The sequence below is a fragment of the Myotis lucifugus genome, unplaced genomic scaffold (assembly GCF_000147115.1).
Source record: "Myotis lucifugus unplaced genomic scaffold, Myoluc2.0 scaffold_105, whole genome shotgun sequence".
NCBI lineage: Eukaryota > Metazoa > Chordata > Mammalia > Chiroptera > Vespertilionidae > Myotis > Myotis lucifugus.
The window spans coordinates 3,009,323-3,025,781 of record NW_005871153.1 but is presented as its reverse complement, the minus strand read 5'-3'; the positions used below and the strand labels follow the sequence as shown (position 1 = coordinate 3,025,781).

General features: G+C 45.8%; 1 protein-coding gene and 1 non-coding gene across 2 annotated transcripts in view; one reads left to right on the top strand and one right to left on the bottom strand.

Annotated features, from left to right (window-relative positions):
* MYLK (myosin light chain kinase) overlaps positions 1 to 16,459 on the bottom strand; it is a 262,717-nt gene that overhangs the window by 168,403 nt on the left and 77,855 nt on the right.
* Positions 7,213 to 7,319, top strand: LOC111826849. Its single transcript, XR_002830279.1, has one exon. It is a non-coding gene; the product is annotated as a U6 spliceosomal RNA (small nuclear RNA).

The following is a 16,459-nucleotide window of genomic DNA, read 5'->3' as shown; positions in this document are numbered from 1 at the left end:
AAGGAAAAGCTGCTTTTGCTTGCACCATGAGAACTCACAAGCTAAAGAAAAACAGGATACAGACTCCAAGAAAGAAAGTAGTTTGGGATTCATATGACAGGATTCTGGGTGAGGTGAGTGTGTGTGGCTGAATGAAGGGAAGGAAGGCTAGGGAGGACATCCTACTTTTGGGGACAAGACTGTGAAAAAGCCTCAAAGGTCACGGAACAGAAGAGAAGAGAGTGTTTTAAGATTATCTAGGTGAACTCCTTCGTTTATAACTGAGGCCCAGAAGGTAAGTCACTTGCCCCGAGACATCCCGGAGGGAACACCTTGGGTTCTGATTCCCTGCCCAGGGCCTCACTGGGACTAGACAAGATGCCTATCGATGGGACTGGCAGAGTTAGCTGGCCCAAAGAGACAGGACTGACTCCAGAAGAGGGATTAGTAACAGGCAGGAATCCAAGTTCTCCGTTACCACAGAAACCGGCTCTGGCTCTCATAAAGAGAGAAAGGGTCCCTTAGGAAGATGGAGTTAGGGGAGAGCTTCCTAAATCCATTGGAAATTCTGGAGAACCGGCTAGGAACACAGGCATCAGTGATGGAATCTGAGTTGTCAGATCCCAGCCAAGCTCACCGGACACCCTCAACCACCACCTACAATACATCCCAGGTATCCCTGCTCCAGGTTCGAAGTCCAGGTGGAAGCTTCACCAGGCTGGGAAGGCTCCAGGTTGGGACCATGTCTTATGCTCTACAGAATCCACGGCTCCTGGCCTACTGCAGGCATACGACAAACATCTGCTCAACGGAAGAGGAACAATATGCCTAGTTTTTATGTTCTGTTCACTTTTTTGGGATCTTTAGTCACACATTTAAATCCCACACTGTGAGTTGGGTGAGCATGTAATTAGTTTGTTTAAATTTAATAACATCTAATAAAAATAAAATGGAGATAATATTTTGAAGTTGAAGTTAAAATAACAAACACCTAGATTTGTTTAACAGGGCACATCCTGCTGGACAGATCCAGCTTTCTCTTTCACTAATACCATATTAGCTTTGCAAACAAAATCCCTTCCAAAAGGTTCGCTGCAGTCGGCAATAATGAAAGCAAACCTTATGTAGCACTTTATGTACGGCAGGAGCTGTTGTAAGCACTTTATAAATAATAGCTCATTTGCTCCTCACAACAACACTGTAAGATAAATAATCCCATCATCCCCATTTTATGGATTAGAAACCTATGTGCAGAGAGATTCAGAAATTTGCCCAAGGTCTTGGCATTGAATAGGGGGCAGGACTGGCACTTGAACCCATGTGTCTGGCACCAGAGCCCCTATTCTTAACCACTGGGCCCTCTGACCTCTTGTAAGCAGTCAGAGTTGGCTGGTGGGAAGGGGGCCTGAGGTTGGGGTAACAAGGGAGAAAATTGAAAGCTGCTCCCAGCTTTAAAAAATTAAGATTTTCTATATGTCAAAGCATACTCTGGACAACATTAAAAGATGGATGATAATCTGGGATAAAATGTTTACAATAAAAAATGAAGGACTAGGACACTTTACATGTAAGAAAACAGCCTGACAGATAAATGGGAAAGGGCTATTCCTTAGATGGTTCATAGAAGACAGACAAATGAGCACTGCACATGGACACTGCCTAGTCACAATAAGAACCCAAGAGTGCAACTTAAGAACAAGCTATTATCTTAGGAACTAACCAAATTGATATTTAAAAGGAGCGATAACAAAATGCCAGTGAGACTGTGGTGAGGTGGGCATGCTGGTACCCAACCAGGGGAATAGAAATTGGTGTGATCTGTCTGGAAAGCAATTTGGCAAAATGATTCTAAACAAACATCCATCTTTTTTCCTAGTAATCCTACATTTAGAAATGTGTAACTGGGAAACAATCAGAGATGCGGCCCCAAATTTGTAAGTGAGAATGCTAATCACATTATTTATAGCAAAAGAAACAGAAAAATAACCCAGTTAAATAGAAATTTAAAAAAAACACATTAAATATCTAACAGTAAGATGGGTTAAACACAGTGGAATATCAGGCAGTTATATGAGTGTATACTTACAAGAAAAATAATGATAGAAATTTAATAATATAGAAATTTTAAACTAAAAATAAGTTTTATTATGGAAAATTTCAAAGACACAGAAAAGTAGAATGATAAAATGATCACCTCAACTACTCATCTCATGGATTCAGTTATTAGCATTGTGTCATACTCATATCATTGTGTTTTCGTATGTATTTGCAGAACCATTTCAAAGTAACCGTGATATAATTCTAATGGCATGAATCATGATACATTCATTCACTCAATTAAAACATATTGACTGATTCCCAGAAAAAGAAAAAAGCTAACTGAGTCCATCACCACCAAACCAGTATTACAAGAAATGTTAAAGGATTTCTTTAAGAAGAAGAAGAAAAAGATAAAAATTATGAATAATAAAATGGCAAAAATTGCATACCTATCAATAATTACTTTAAATGTAAATGGATTAAATGTTCCAATCAAAAGACATATAGTGGCTGAATGGGTATGAAAACAAGATCCATACATATGCTGCCCTCAAGAGACCCACCTCAGATCAGAAGACACAGAGACTGAAAGTAAAGAATGGAAAAAAGTATTTCAGACAAATGGAAATGAAGGGGGGGGGAAAAAAGTCAGGAAGAAATACTTATATCAGACAAAAGAGACTTTAAAACAAAGGCTATAACAAGAGACAAAGAAGAACATTTCATATACTGTAGCCAAGATATGGAAGCAACCTAAGTGTACATCAATAAACAGTTGGATAAAGAAGATGTGGTATATACACAATGGAATATTTCTTGGCCATAAAAGAAATTTGAAATCTTACCATTTGTAACAACATGGATGGACTTAGAGGGTATTATGCTAAGTGAAATAAGTCGGACAGAGAAAGACAAGTAGCATATGACTTCACTTCTATGTGGGATCTAAAGAATAAAACAAACGAAACAGAAACAAACTCATAGAAACAGAGAACAAAACTGCCAGATGGGAAAAAGGTTGGGGGATTGGGTTAAAAAGGTGAAGGGATTAAGTCGTAGTTACAAAATAGTCCTGGTAAATAAAGTACAGCATAGGGAATATAGTCAATAACATGTGGTGCCAGGTGGGTACTATACTTATGGGGGGACACTTTGTAAGTTCTATAAATGTCTAACCACTATGCAGTATACCTGAAACTAATATAATATTGAATGTCAACTATAATTGAAAAAAATTTAAAAATTTTTGAAACCTGTTTATTGAACAGCTACCACATGCCAAGCTAGGTGCTAGGGTATGGCAGTGAATAGGTACGTGTGTGTGGTGAATGGAGTAACATGGTAGGGAAGGGATGGGACTCTTATATCCTGCAGGGCTACCTAGGACCATACTCCAGAAGGGACACTGCTCCTCTGCCCGCCTCCACTGCCACTGAGGCGAGGTGACAGATAACACTCTGTGCTGTCAGCACCAGGAGGGTGGGGGGTGGGGTGGAGGTGGGGGTAGGTATCATGAGGGTCAGATCCTGCCATAAATCGAGGGGCACTGCACTTTCTAATTGTGAGCTGGGCAAGGAATGTCAATTCGCTTGGCCTCAGTCTTCTTTTCCATAAAGTGGGAATGATAATATCAGTCTCACAAAGTTGAAGGAGGATTTGAATAGAGTGTGTCTAAAACACATAGTACAGCATAAAGGGGATTCAATAAGCGGTGGCTGTCAATATCATCATCCAGCTCCCAAAGGAAAATTAGTTTCTCCGCCAGAGGACAGAGACGCTTTCGAGCAGGACAGCAAGATGCCCAGGCCAGCCCGATCTCTTCAGGACAAGGTAGCTGAGTGGGATTACTGTGTAACAGTAGTAGAGGCAGATGGCAGGACTCTGAAAAGATGGGGAAGAAGGGTTGTCATGTCTGTTCTAGTAGCACCGTCTAATGGGCAGGGTGTGTGCCTCTGACCCCGTGCTGGGCACCAGTCTTACTCAGTCCCCACAGCCCTGCCAGGCAGTTCTGACTATGCTCCTTTTACCAGTGAGGACACCGAGACTCAGAAAGCCAACCACACTTGTCCAAGGTCAAGAAGCTAAGCTAAGAAGTGGAAACCAAGCCAAAGCCCATGACCTACATGAGGAATTTCCTGCTATTCCCAGTAAAGAGAGATGCCACAGGCAGAGGCTATTGCAGAGAGGAATACTGGGAGTTGCAGAGAGGAATGTGCCTCCCCTTTGCTCTCAGGCCTGGCTTTGGAAGACACAAGGCTCTTCGGCCTCTGCTTTAAGAGGAGCTGAAAACTAGGAGTGGTGACATCAGGCTCGGGACCCTCTACAAATCCTCTTGATCCAAGACCTGCTGAGGTCCACCTAAACTTCCCGAAGGCCCCGGATACTATCATCAAAGGGAACATGCTTCAGCCCTAGTCAGTTTAGCTCAGTGGATAGAGTGTCAGCCTGTGTACTGAAGGGTCCCTGCTTCAATTCCCATCAAGGGCACATGCCTGGGTTGTGGGCTTGATCCCCAATAAGGGGCGTGCAGAAGGCAGCTGATCAATGATTCTCTCTCATCATTGATGTTTCTAGCTCTCTCTCTCTCTACCTTCCTCTCTGAAATCAATTAAAAATATTTTTTTAAAAAAGGAACATGCTTAAGCTCAAGAACACAGAAGACAGGAGTAATCCATCCTTAGGGGAGGTGTGGCTTCATGGTTAGAAACAGAACAGGCAAGTCAATGCAGCCAGAAGACATCCAGTCCCCTGCGGTTGTGGGGCAGTTACTTAACTATCGAGCAAGCAGGACCAGAGCCCAGTCCCTGGCCGGCCAGATACACCAAACAGCTCTGCTCAGTCCATTGCCCCATCCCCTGCCATCAACACATAAAGATTCCTTCCTTGCTGCCAATTAATGGCTACTGACATATTTAGAATGCTCTATCAAAAAAAAAATCAAACTAAACCATCCTTGTTCCCATCTAACCCCTCATCCATCCTGGCGACCACACTCCCATCAAGAACACCTGCAATATCTTCTCTATGGGCAGAGTGGTGCTCGGTGACTGCAATCAAACAAACCAACTAGAACAGTGGTTCTCAACCTTCTGGCCCTTTAAATACAATTCCTCATGTTGTGACCCCCAACCATAAAATTATTTTCGTTGCTACTTCATAACTGTAATGTTGCTACTGTTATGAATTGTAATGTAAATATCTGATATGCAGGATGGTCTTAGGCGACCCCTGTGAAAGGGTCGTTCGATCCCCAAAGGGGTCGCGACCCACAGGTTGAGAACCGCTGAACTAGAAAGTTTTACTCAATAATGATCAGGGAAAAGAGAAGAAGAGAAAAAAATGGAAGGGGGTCCAAAAGAGCAGTGATGTAAGAGCTGGAAGCAGCCCCTCGTCCCCAACACACACACACACACACACACACACACACACACACACACACACACTTCTTGGGCCAAAGCTCACCTCCAAATAAGGTTTCCACAAGTAACAGAATGTATTAGTCATTTAAAGCAGCACTAAGTTAATTTGACTTGAATTTGATCAAAAGCACTATAAGTTGTCTCTTGAACCCAGAAAGGAACACTTTTAACTATGGCCAAAACAGAGTGCAACTCTGAGGCGAAAAGACTCAGAATAAAAGTTAAAGATCAGGGATCGAGTTGAGTGGCAGAACAGGTTTAGAGAAACCAGCTGACCCCTTTCCTGCCCAAAGTGCATTCATATTAAGTGATCGCTGTCTTTAAGCACCGTTCAGGGTCAGTCGGCAGGGCACCCCGGAAACACCACGCCTTCCCTACAGGGAAGGGCTGCCAGCAGGCTCTGCACTGGCAGCCTGGCTGGCAGGAGTGAACCTACCTACAGGCCACAGCACACTCATCAGAGGCAGCACACCACCAGGCAATGACAGCTCCACTCCCTACCTTAACCCCCTCTCTGCAGAACTCCAATCCTGACAAATTCCCTGATTGCTCCTAATCCCCGGGTGCTGTGGGCTGTGCCAGGCTGACTTGCTCTAACCCATGGGAGCAAGCAGTGGAGCCACACACCAAAGAACAGACACGCCTTACCGTGGCCTCTTCCCCGGGGCAGCTCTCACATGAGTCGGGACGCGTGGGCAGCCACACTTTCCCACTGTACTGCGGAGATTTCTGTCCAAGGTCTGTCCAAGGAAGAGAGGGGAGGAGAGCCAGACACGCCCCACAGCCCAGGACGACTGAAAAAAGACTTTGCTCGCAGATGTGGCAACTCGCCTTCCGCTGGGCAGCTAGCTTCACCCGGTCAGGGAGATCTGTTGTTCTAATCCGCCCAGCTGGGGTGACCTTTGAAACCCCTGGCTGCCAGCTGTAGAGGCTCTCAATGGAGTCCTGGGGAAACCAGGGTGGAAGCTCATGGGTTTTCACAGAGCTGCAGATTCCAGTCTGAGTGTGGAGCGAAGGGAGGAGGCTGTCAAGCAGAGAGCTGAGCCCTTGCAGAGGCTGGGCACACCCCCAACTCTACATCTGGCCTGGAATACCACTCACCCCTTGGCACATCTGGCCTAGAATCACCACCCAGGGCTCATGGGACATTTGCCTCCTGAGACCCTGCTCCTTTCTCCTTAAAGTGAGGAAGCCCTGGTTATGATCCCTTGAGTGGGAGACAAGCCCAGAGAGCAGACGGATGGGGGAACTCCAGGCTGTAACTGTCTTAGGGAATCTGGGCTGAGATTTCAACCAGGCTCCACAGGCTGTGTTCACACAGTGCAGAGGACCCAGTGGCACTGGTCCTGCCGGCTGGGAGCTTCAGGAGCAGTCCCTGGAGCATACCCCTAAAACGTGGTAGCAAGGTGATGCCTAGCCCAGTACCTCTCCTCCTAGGGACAGAAGGATTTCCATGATTCCAGAGGAATCTCTCATCCTATGCAACTCACACATTGGAACAGACTGAGAACGTCTGAACTGGCAATGACATGAATTTAAGCTTTTCTGTTGGCTCGTGTCTGATTCTTGAGTAACTGGTATTCTCATAACACCTAAATGACCCCTTACCCTCTAGCTCAGCCATTCTCAAACTTCTTGATCCCAGGTCCCCTTCATGGTCCTAAAAATTATTGGGGATCCCAAAGAATTTTTGTTTGTAATTTATTGCTATCAATATTCACTGTATTAGAGATTAAAACTAAAAAATATTAGTTCATTTAAAAGCATCAATAATGTGCTCGCTTCGGCAGCACATATACTAAAATTGGAACGATACAGAGAAGATTAGCATGGTCCCTGCGCAAGGATGACACGCAAATTCGTGAAGCGTGCCATATTTAAAAAAAAAAAAAAGCATCAATAAGCCCATTATGTGTTAACATAACATTTAAAAAAGAAAAATGTATTTTCCAAAACAAAAAAAGTAAGAAGAGTTGGTTTTGCTGTCTGACTTAATGGAAGACACCTAAATCTTCATATCTGTTTCTGTATCTAATCTGTTGTGACATCACAGTATTAGTATCTGTAGCTACTAGAAAACTGGGAGAGAAGGTGAGTGAAAAAAGCAAACAACATTTTATTACAAAAATGATTTGGACTCATGGCCTCAAGGACTGAGAAGGGTCCCCAGGGCACATTTTGAGAACTGCTGCTTTAGTCTATCCCCCTGCTCTCTTTGTCACCAATGGCCCTCACTTCTGTCCTCCTTAAATACACAAGTGGAAGAGTGGTTTCATGAAGGTAGTGGTGTGCAGCTTTGAGCGGGGATGGGGAAAAGGGTGAATCAGTATTTAATCTGATTCCATCTTTTCTTCCAAAGAAAATGGTTGAACAAATGTAGACCAGAGAGATTTGAAACCTGAAACAGACACTGATGAAGAGAACACATCCAGGGGTCCTCAAACTACGGCCCGCGGGCAACATGCAAATACAAATATTGTATTTGTTCCCGTTTTGTTTTTTTTACTTCAAAATAAGATATGTGCAGTGTGCATAGGAATTTGTTCATAGTTTTTTTTTAAACTATAGTCCGGCCCTCCAACGGTCTGAGGGACAGTGAACTGGCCCCCTGTTTAAAAAGTTTGAGGACCCCTGCATTAAGCCATTTAAGTTCTTGGCTAAGAACTAAAGGTACACCCAGATTCTGAAAGATCTTGAACGTAGTAGATATTTGAATATTTTATGGCTAATAAAGGAGGAAAGAATAAAAAAAAATCCCATAATGCTGTTCACCACTGAGGAATGGGGCAAATCAGATTTAAGTCTCCTTAGACAGAGGTCTCTGGTAGTGGACACTCATTTGATCTGGACAAAATCATGGAAGGTATGTTTATCAAATCAGTGGATTATACTAAGCAAGTAGGAACAGCTACCACGTTAGATGCTAAATACACCTTGAAAGATCAGCAAAAGGGACCAGAGCTTGAGAGGACGTTTAAAAGAACAAATTTTAAGTTCCCACACGTAGGCTCAAAAAACACACACACACACACACACACACACACACACACAAAAAAAAAACCCCCAACAACTGACAAGTACAAAATGGCTGATTGGAAATAACACAGACTCTGGTCCCATCAAGGTTAGGTCAGGTCCCAGGTTAGGAAAGCGCATCAGATTCCACGCATCATAGTTGGCAGCCAGGCAGTTGTATGGTTATATGATTAACCTGTCTTCCCCCTGGAGCACGAGCGTCACCAGGTCACAGGTCCTGTGTGTTTTCCTCACTGCTGTATCCCCAATGCCCAGAATGCCAATAAGCAAAATTACTGATAAGTTCTCAATAGATCATTGTGGAATGCATGAATGAACAGAATTTTGGGTTAAAAAAAAACATTTAAAAATCATTTCCAAATTATGACTCCATTTAATTTTATTGCACAGGGACTCTTGTGAATGCTAGAGAAAGGACGTAGAGAAAGCAGTGCAGTGGGAGAACACGCCACACCATAAACTATCTACTCCTCTGGGTCCCACAGGCAATTAGTTCAAGACACATGCCAGTCTCGTTCTAAGCCCGGCATGTAGCTTGTGCATCCATCCTACTGTTTGCTTCTCAGCGTGAAATGGGCATAATGATGTTCCGCTCGGGGTACACCCTCTGGGTTTCTCTGAGCAACTCGGATCCACATCCCGGGATTCCCAAGTGAAATCACGCAAAGCCAGCCGGCTCTGCCTCCCACCGCTGAGTTTTCCCCGAGCACCAGGCAGCCTCTCCCTCCCCAAGGCTTCCTGGGCCTTTCCTCTTGGAAAACACATTAAAGGAGAGGCTGGGCTTCTATGAGCAGATGAGCTGCCCACGCCAGCCTGGCCACATCAACAAAGCAGCAGACCGCGGGTGGGAGGAGGGTGTCTGCTCAGCAACACAACCCTGAGTGCCCACATCTTTGGCAGAAAGTTATTTTTAAGTTTTCTCGAAAGGGGACACACGCACACATACACACACAGACCAAATAAAATAAATACACCCAACCGCACACACAGTGTGAATGAGTGAGGCCTGGTCCCCTGGAGCTGCTCTCTTCCTGCTGGGGTTCTTGCTTAATTTGGGATTTAATGAGAACAGGCTGAGAGCAGCTTTCTGCAGTAAAAGTCACATGCAAAAAGCAAGTATAACTAAATTAGCAAAATGCACATTCCTATCACAATCTAGCAACAATCCTAAAGTTCGCTCACTTCATTATCAGGTATCATCCCTGCAGAGGGGTCACACGCGTGTTTATCCAATCATCCCCTCCTCAAACGCCAGGCCTCCTCCCTCTGGTCTGCTAGGCCATACCAATTGTGCCCAGTTTTTTTAAACCCCATGAAATGAGCACTGTGAGTACTCAGGTCCGTGCAAGCCTGGGCAATCAACTCAGGGAACAGGAACAGTACTCACGGCTCCCATCCCCACGATGCCCCATCGCCAGGAACACACTGCTCGGCTGTGGTCTTCGATGCTAAACTGTGTGGCCTGAGGCAAGTGACAATATGAAAGTCTTAGTCTACCCATCTGTAAAGTGGGGCCATTACTAATACCCACCCCCACCCTGCAGGGTTGCTATGAGGGTTAGCAGTGTGTTTAAAAAGCATCCCCAGAACAGTCACTGGCACAGAATAAGTTCTCAGTCCCTGGTGGCTGCTATTGTTAACGTTGCCATTGCCGTTGTTTTCAGATTTCTGTCAAAGCTCAGGGGATAGAAGCAGCCGTGGCCAAGAAGGGAGCCGGCACAGGAGAAAACAGAAGATAGCACCAGAGGGTAAAATAGCACAGAAGCGAGTCAGTGACTCTAGTGCAGGGGTGGGCAAACTTTTTGACTCGAGGGCCACAATGGGTCCTTAAACTGGACCGGAGGGCCGGAACAAAAGCATGGATGGAGTGTTTGTGTGAACTAATATAAATTCAAAGTAAACATCATTACATAAAAGGGTACGGTCTTTTTTTTTTTTAGTTTTATTCATTTCAAACGGGCCGGCCCGCGGGCCGTAGTTTGCCCACGGCTGCTCTAGTGCTTACTACGGCTATACTCCAACCAGCTGTGTGACCTTAAGAAAGTCAGCTTCCTTGCCCTAGCCAGTTTGGCTCAGTGGATAGAGCGTCAGCCTGTTGACTGAGGGGTCCCGGGTTCGATTCTGGCCAGGGGCACATGCCTGGGTTGCGGGCTTGATCCCCGGTGGGGGGCATGCAGGAGGCAGCTGATCAGTGATTCTCTCTCATCATTGATGTTTCTATCTCTCTATCCCTCTCTCTTCCTCTCTGAAATCAATAAAAATATATTTTTAAAAAATTTTTTTAAAAAGAAAGTCAGCTTCCTTCCCTAGTCTTCTCTACATGGGCCCTTCCTGCCCTAGTGCACCTGTCCCCTCTACAGGACACCTGGACAGGTAGGAAAGGTTCTAGCAGGGGAAGCCAAGCCCAGAGCAGGAACAAGATCCTGTGGGACACCAGGGAGGAGGCGAAGGCCTCCCTACCAGAGGACTCTGTTCCGGGCCCACCACACAGGCTCCACGGGAGCAGCAGCCAAGTCAGGCAGGCACAGCTGGTCCTCAGGACACACCAGCAAAGGCCACGAAAGCTCTGAAGACTGGGCAAGTGCTAGTAACAGGTGCCTATACCGTTATTCCAGCTTCTCAGCGGAGGCCGCTCCCCGGTCTGTCCACAGAGGGGCTGGGGCTGAAAGAGCTGAGCAGAAACCCCAGGAAAAAAGAAGAAAGAGAGACAACCAATCATAGCTACTGTTTAGTGAGCACTAACTATGTGTCAGGCATGGGAGTAAGTACTTAAGGTGACTTATCTCATTTAATCCCTTAGCAGAGTGGCCAATATTAATAGCAAAATTAATGGGGAGTATCATTCATTACAAAATATATTCCTTTTCTGCCCTGACCGGTTTGGCTCAGTGGATTGAGCACCAGCCTGCGGAATAAAGGGTCCCAGGTTCGATTCCGATCAAGGGCATGTACCTTGGTTGCAGGCACATCCCCAGTAGGGGGTGGGCAGGAGGCAGCTGATCAATGTTTCTCTCTCATTGATGTTTCTAACTCTCTATTCCTCTCCCTTCCTCTCTGTAAAAAAATCAATTATATATATATTTCTTTTCTTTCCAACTTCCTCTCCCTCCCTCAATTCAGCCAACATTTAGTAATTTGAGTTATTTAGAAACATGAGTCTGGGGCTGGGGAGAGGGGGTGTGAGGGCAAGTGGGGAGGTTGGGGCAGCCCACAGTAGTATGGATGTGCTGATGGTGTTGGAATGTCACGGGGGTGAGGAGAGATCTAGAAAGAGGAGGGAAGGGGAGTGAAGAGAAGGGCCACCAGTCTGTGCCATGAGTCTGCCCTGCCCCTCCTCTTCTGGTCTTCAGAGAAGCCTAGGAAAGCTCTGGAGAAGTCCTAGGAGGGGCAGGAGCCTCATGATTCTGCTGATTACACCCCGTCCTGAAGGGCTCTGAGCAGCTTCTGGAGCTCCAGGCTGGCTGCCCCACCTTCTTTCTGAGTTGCCTGAAGTGCACACCGGTCCTCCCTTTTGGGGAGGAAACTGGCCCTATGTTGATGATCTGAAGGGACAGGCCCAGAGGATCCTGTGCTAGGAGGTCCCTTAGACTCTGAGAACACGATGCAGGTGAACTGTGAGCAGAGTTCACTTGGTCCCTGCTCCTCTCCACGCACTTTCGGGGGGTTGCCAGCTTCCCCCTGGCCTGTTTCTCTTGGGAAAACATTAGCTCTGTGGCTAGACTAACACCTGGATGAGTGGAGGAGAGAGAATGAGGAGGATACTTCTGTGGGAGTTCTGCCTTCCCAGGTGAGAGCCTCAGGCATCAGGCTGGAACAGTATCTTCCAAGGAGAGGGGGGCAGGAAGCACTGCTGATGGGAGGGGCTGCAGAGATGGGGAACAGCGATAAGAACCAAGGCTGACAAGGACCAAGGCTGCATTTGAAGACTGTCTCCAGCCTCAAGTGCCCACAGCTCCTGCTGGGGCCCAGGCAGTTGCCAGTACCCATCTGGCTCTGGCATGTCCATGGCTCACTTGAGCTTCCTTTACGGAGCGGCCTGACGATACTTCCCCACTGTGACACAGCAAAGAAAACACACAGCCAACCTGACTTACCAACTCCTACAGGCTCCCAGATTTGAAAGTGGGGCTTGCAGTTGTTTTCTAATTACGCCCACCAACACAATCTGCCTCCTCTGGCTGAAGCTGAAGGCCTGGCAAACGGGGTGATGAATTTCTAGTTTTCCTTCCACTCTTAGTTATTAGCACTAAGACAAGACAGTAGGTGCACAGAGAAGGTGAATGGGGAGGCAGCCAAGACTGGGTGTCTCTGCCTGGCTGGTGTGGCTGAATGCCGACCTATGAACCAGGAGATAGGTCATGGTTCAATTCCCGGTATGTGGGTTGTGGGCTCAATCACCAATAGGGAGCGTGCAGGAGGAAGCCAATGGATGATTCTCTCTCATCACTGATGTTTCTATCTCTCTCTCCCGCTCTTTTGCTCTCTGAAATCAATAAAATATATTAAAAAAAAAAAAAAGACTGGGAGTCTCCCACATGCTGGAGGAGGGAGGGTGCTCAATCCAGGTAGGTTTTTTCCCATGCAATTTTCAGATTGGCCACCTCACCTACAGAGAGACCAATCACTACTCTAAGGTCAAGCCCAGACTTGTGTCAAGAACACAGCTGGTCACCACTAGTCCTAGCGCACTAGTAACAATAAAATGACAATCTACAAGTAAGCTAGGTGGTAACAGACAGCCAGTGGATTTCAGTGAATGATCCCATCACAGGCTTTGTAGTTAGACATGCCTGGATGTGAACGTGCTTCTGCCACTTAGTAGCCTAATGACCTTGGGCGATTTATTAATCTCTCTAAACCTCAATTTTCCCATCTATAAATCTGCTTTGTAGGGCTCTGTGGAGATTAGAGGCAACTTTAAGCATCCAACACAAAGTAGATACTCAGAATGCCCAATACACTGTAATATGCAATTTCTAACAATGCCTGGCACACAGCAAGCACTCAACAAATGGTAACTCTTCAATAACAATTATGATGAAGAATCAGAGGTATCAAATTTCACTTAGATGCTCTAGTTCATTTAAATATTGTTGCAGATATAGCCCTATCTATCACAAAGAGTAGACTGCTAATTCATACTCTTATGTTGACTTCTTTTTATCAGTTACTTGGCAATGGCTAGATAATAAGCATTGTTCTCACCCTCCCAAATTGTGATTTACTGTTAGCACAGTGGATATGGCTGGATCACAGAATGCAGGGACTGGAAGGAGAACCAAATCATCTAATCCAACACCCTTATTTTACAGTTGAAGAAATGGGCCCAGAGTGGACCTATGTATCCTCAAACATGGGGGCAGGGATCTCTACAGTTTGCGAGGCACAGAGAAAGGGCCAGGACCATCTGCTGAGCTGGAGGGAAGAGAAGGGGAAGATAGTGCTGCATGTAAGAGCAAGGGAACTCATTTGGGAAAGAGTTGGGCTAAGAGGAGTTTTGAGAGATATAGTCATTAAATTGGTTGAGACTAGGTTGTGGAGGACCTAGAGGATAGCAATGCCTTTAAATAAAGCTGTCCAAAGGGTTTCTATTTAAAATTCACATTGAGCTACTGACAACTTACAAAATGCATTCCCAATCAAGATCTCACTTCAACTTCACTACCTATTGAGATATGCCAAACCCCATTTTACTGATGAGAAATCTGAGGTTCAAAGGCCAAGGGACTTGCCCAAAGTCACAGAGCTAATAAAGCAGAACTAGAATCTAGTCCTTACACCAAGTCCTGGCTCAATTTGATAACATGCTCAGGAAAGATTAAGCAAGATATGTTAAATCTTATTATAATAAATACCATGCCCAACAGGAAATTTCCAGCATAACAACTGTGTTGATAGTCCCTTGGATATTATTGAAATGATATCTGATGGGTACAAATTTGACTAATGTAGTCAATCCTTAGCTCAGGGAAAGTCCTTTATATTTGTCCTAAACAAATGGATGACTTCATTTCAATCCCTCAGGCCTGAGAGTGAGACCAGGCATAGTGACTAATCTGTAGGGAATGTATGTACCACCATCAGTAGATATTCCTCTCCCCATATACAGAGATGCTCTCTCTCTTCCCATTCACAGGACAGAAATTTCTGTGTTCTTCTCCAAAGCTTGCTGCTCTTCTTCAGGCCCCCCTCGACTCTGCTTCCACTGGCTGGGCACAATCCCAGTCCTCCGCCTTGGGTACTATACCAGAACTGCCAGGAGGATGCCTTGGCCGTGTGACAAGCCCTATGTTTCCACATGCAGTTCACCCCTTGCCCTTACCCAACCTCCCATGATATGAAGGCCCATTCCCAGGACAGCCTCCAGCTGTGGATGAGAAACAATGGCTTAGTGTTTTCTGGAACTTACCTGGGGTGGTGGAAAACTGCCAACCCAACCCAGCCAGGTTTATCAGCCCAACAGCCAAAAGTCAGGCTCAGACATAGCCCTGCTCCTCCTCCAGACTTCTGCATTCTTTACTCCAAGAGGCTGTAACATCTCCCTCCCTTCTGCTGGATACACCCCACTTAGCCCTTTCCAGTCTCAGTAGGGGCAGGGGCACATGGGAGCCTGCCTCTCCAAGGTTCCTTCAGGATTCCTGGGTACCAACCTTAGGTCCTTTGAAGAGGAGACTCACTCACCCTAGGAACCTGGAATGTTAAGGCTGAGAGGGATCTTAGAAATGATGCGATCCCACCTCATCCACAGAGGGGGGCAGGTGTGTGCACTTTGGGGATAGCTGAGGCCACCTCATCCTGAAGGATCAACTATACTCAAAGATTTGGAGGAAGCATTTTTATATTAAAACCAATGCATTCACATTATTGTAGAAAATCACAACTATATGTAGATTTTACAAACAACTATAGGATGCCAAAGGAGGGGAGAAGCACTGGTCCCATCTAACCCTCCTGTTTCACAGAAAGGAAACCTCCAATCCAGATGAATGCAGTGAGTGTGAACCACAATATCTACTGTTAGCAATAAAAATAATCCATTTATGAAATGCTTAAAAAGGGACCAGGTACTGTACTGAGGGTTTTACCTAAGTTAACTTCCTTTTCAAAGCAACTCTGTAAGATAAACATTATCTTCATTTTAAAGATACAGAGAAGACTCAGAAGTTGAGCAATACATCCAGATCACAGAGCCAAAAGATTTGAACCCAGGTCTCTGACTACACCATTCAGACCCTTGGAAAAAGGTCACATTGTTAGAGATGCCACGGGGAAGAGCTGGGAGTGGGCCAGAGTCCAAGGTCCTGGCCTCTTATCCTGGCTCTGCCACTAGATTACACACAGAGGGGCCTTAGCTCACCATCTCCACCTGTAGAAAGAAAACTGAGGCCCAGAGAGAAGGGCCCACTTCAGGCCAGAGCCACTGAGTTTCAGGGACAGAATCTGCTAACAGTGGGTCCTGGGGAAGTGTCCTAACTTCTCTGGGGTTAGAAAACCTCTAACAGCCCTTGTTGGTGTATCAGTTTGTAATCTGATGTGCACATCAGTCAGCCTCTGTGGTCTGCAGACAGCAGCTCAGACAGCTACCTTCACCTTCCTGCCAGGGTAGCTGGACGGGGTGTGCTAAGAAAACTCATTTGACAATTGTCAGTCACCGCTGATTCTGAAGTGATTAGCCAGTCTGCTAGCAATTAGCTTAGCCTTGCACACCAGGAAGCAGAACATATACAATAGTAGCCAAAAGTCACAGCCACAAGCATGCACACCCCTCTAGCAAGGAAATTCCAGTGGTTCACATCTATAAGAATCTTCTTCCAGATCCCAACTTCTTAGGTCACTCATGTCCAAAAAGCCTGCTCCATGGCTGGACAAAAGCGTGCTGAGAAGATGCAACTCCCTCTTGACAACTTAGAACATTTACATTATCCTTGGTTCCCATATTGATCATCTAGCCAGTAGTTGGCAAACTGCAGCTCACGAGCCACATG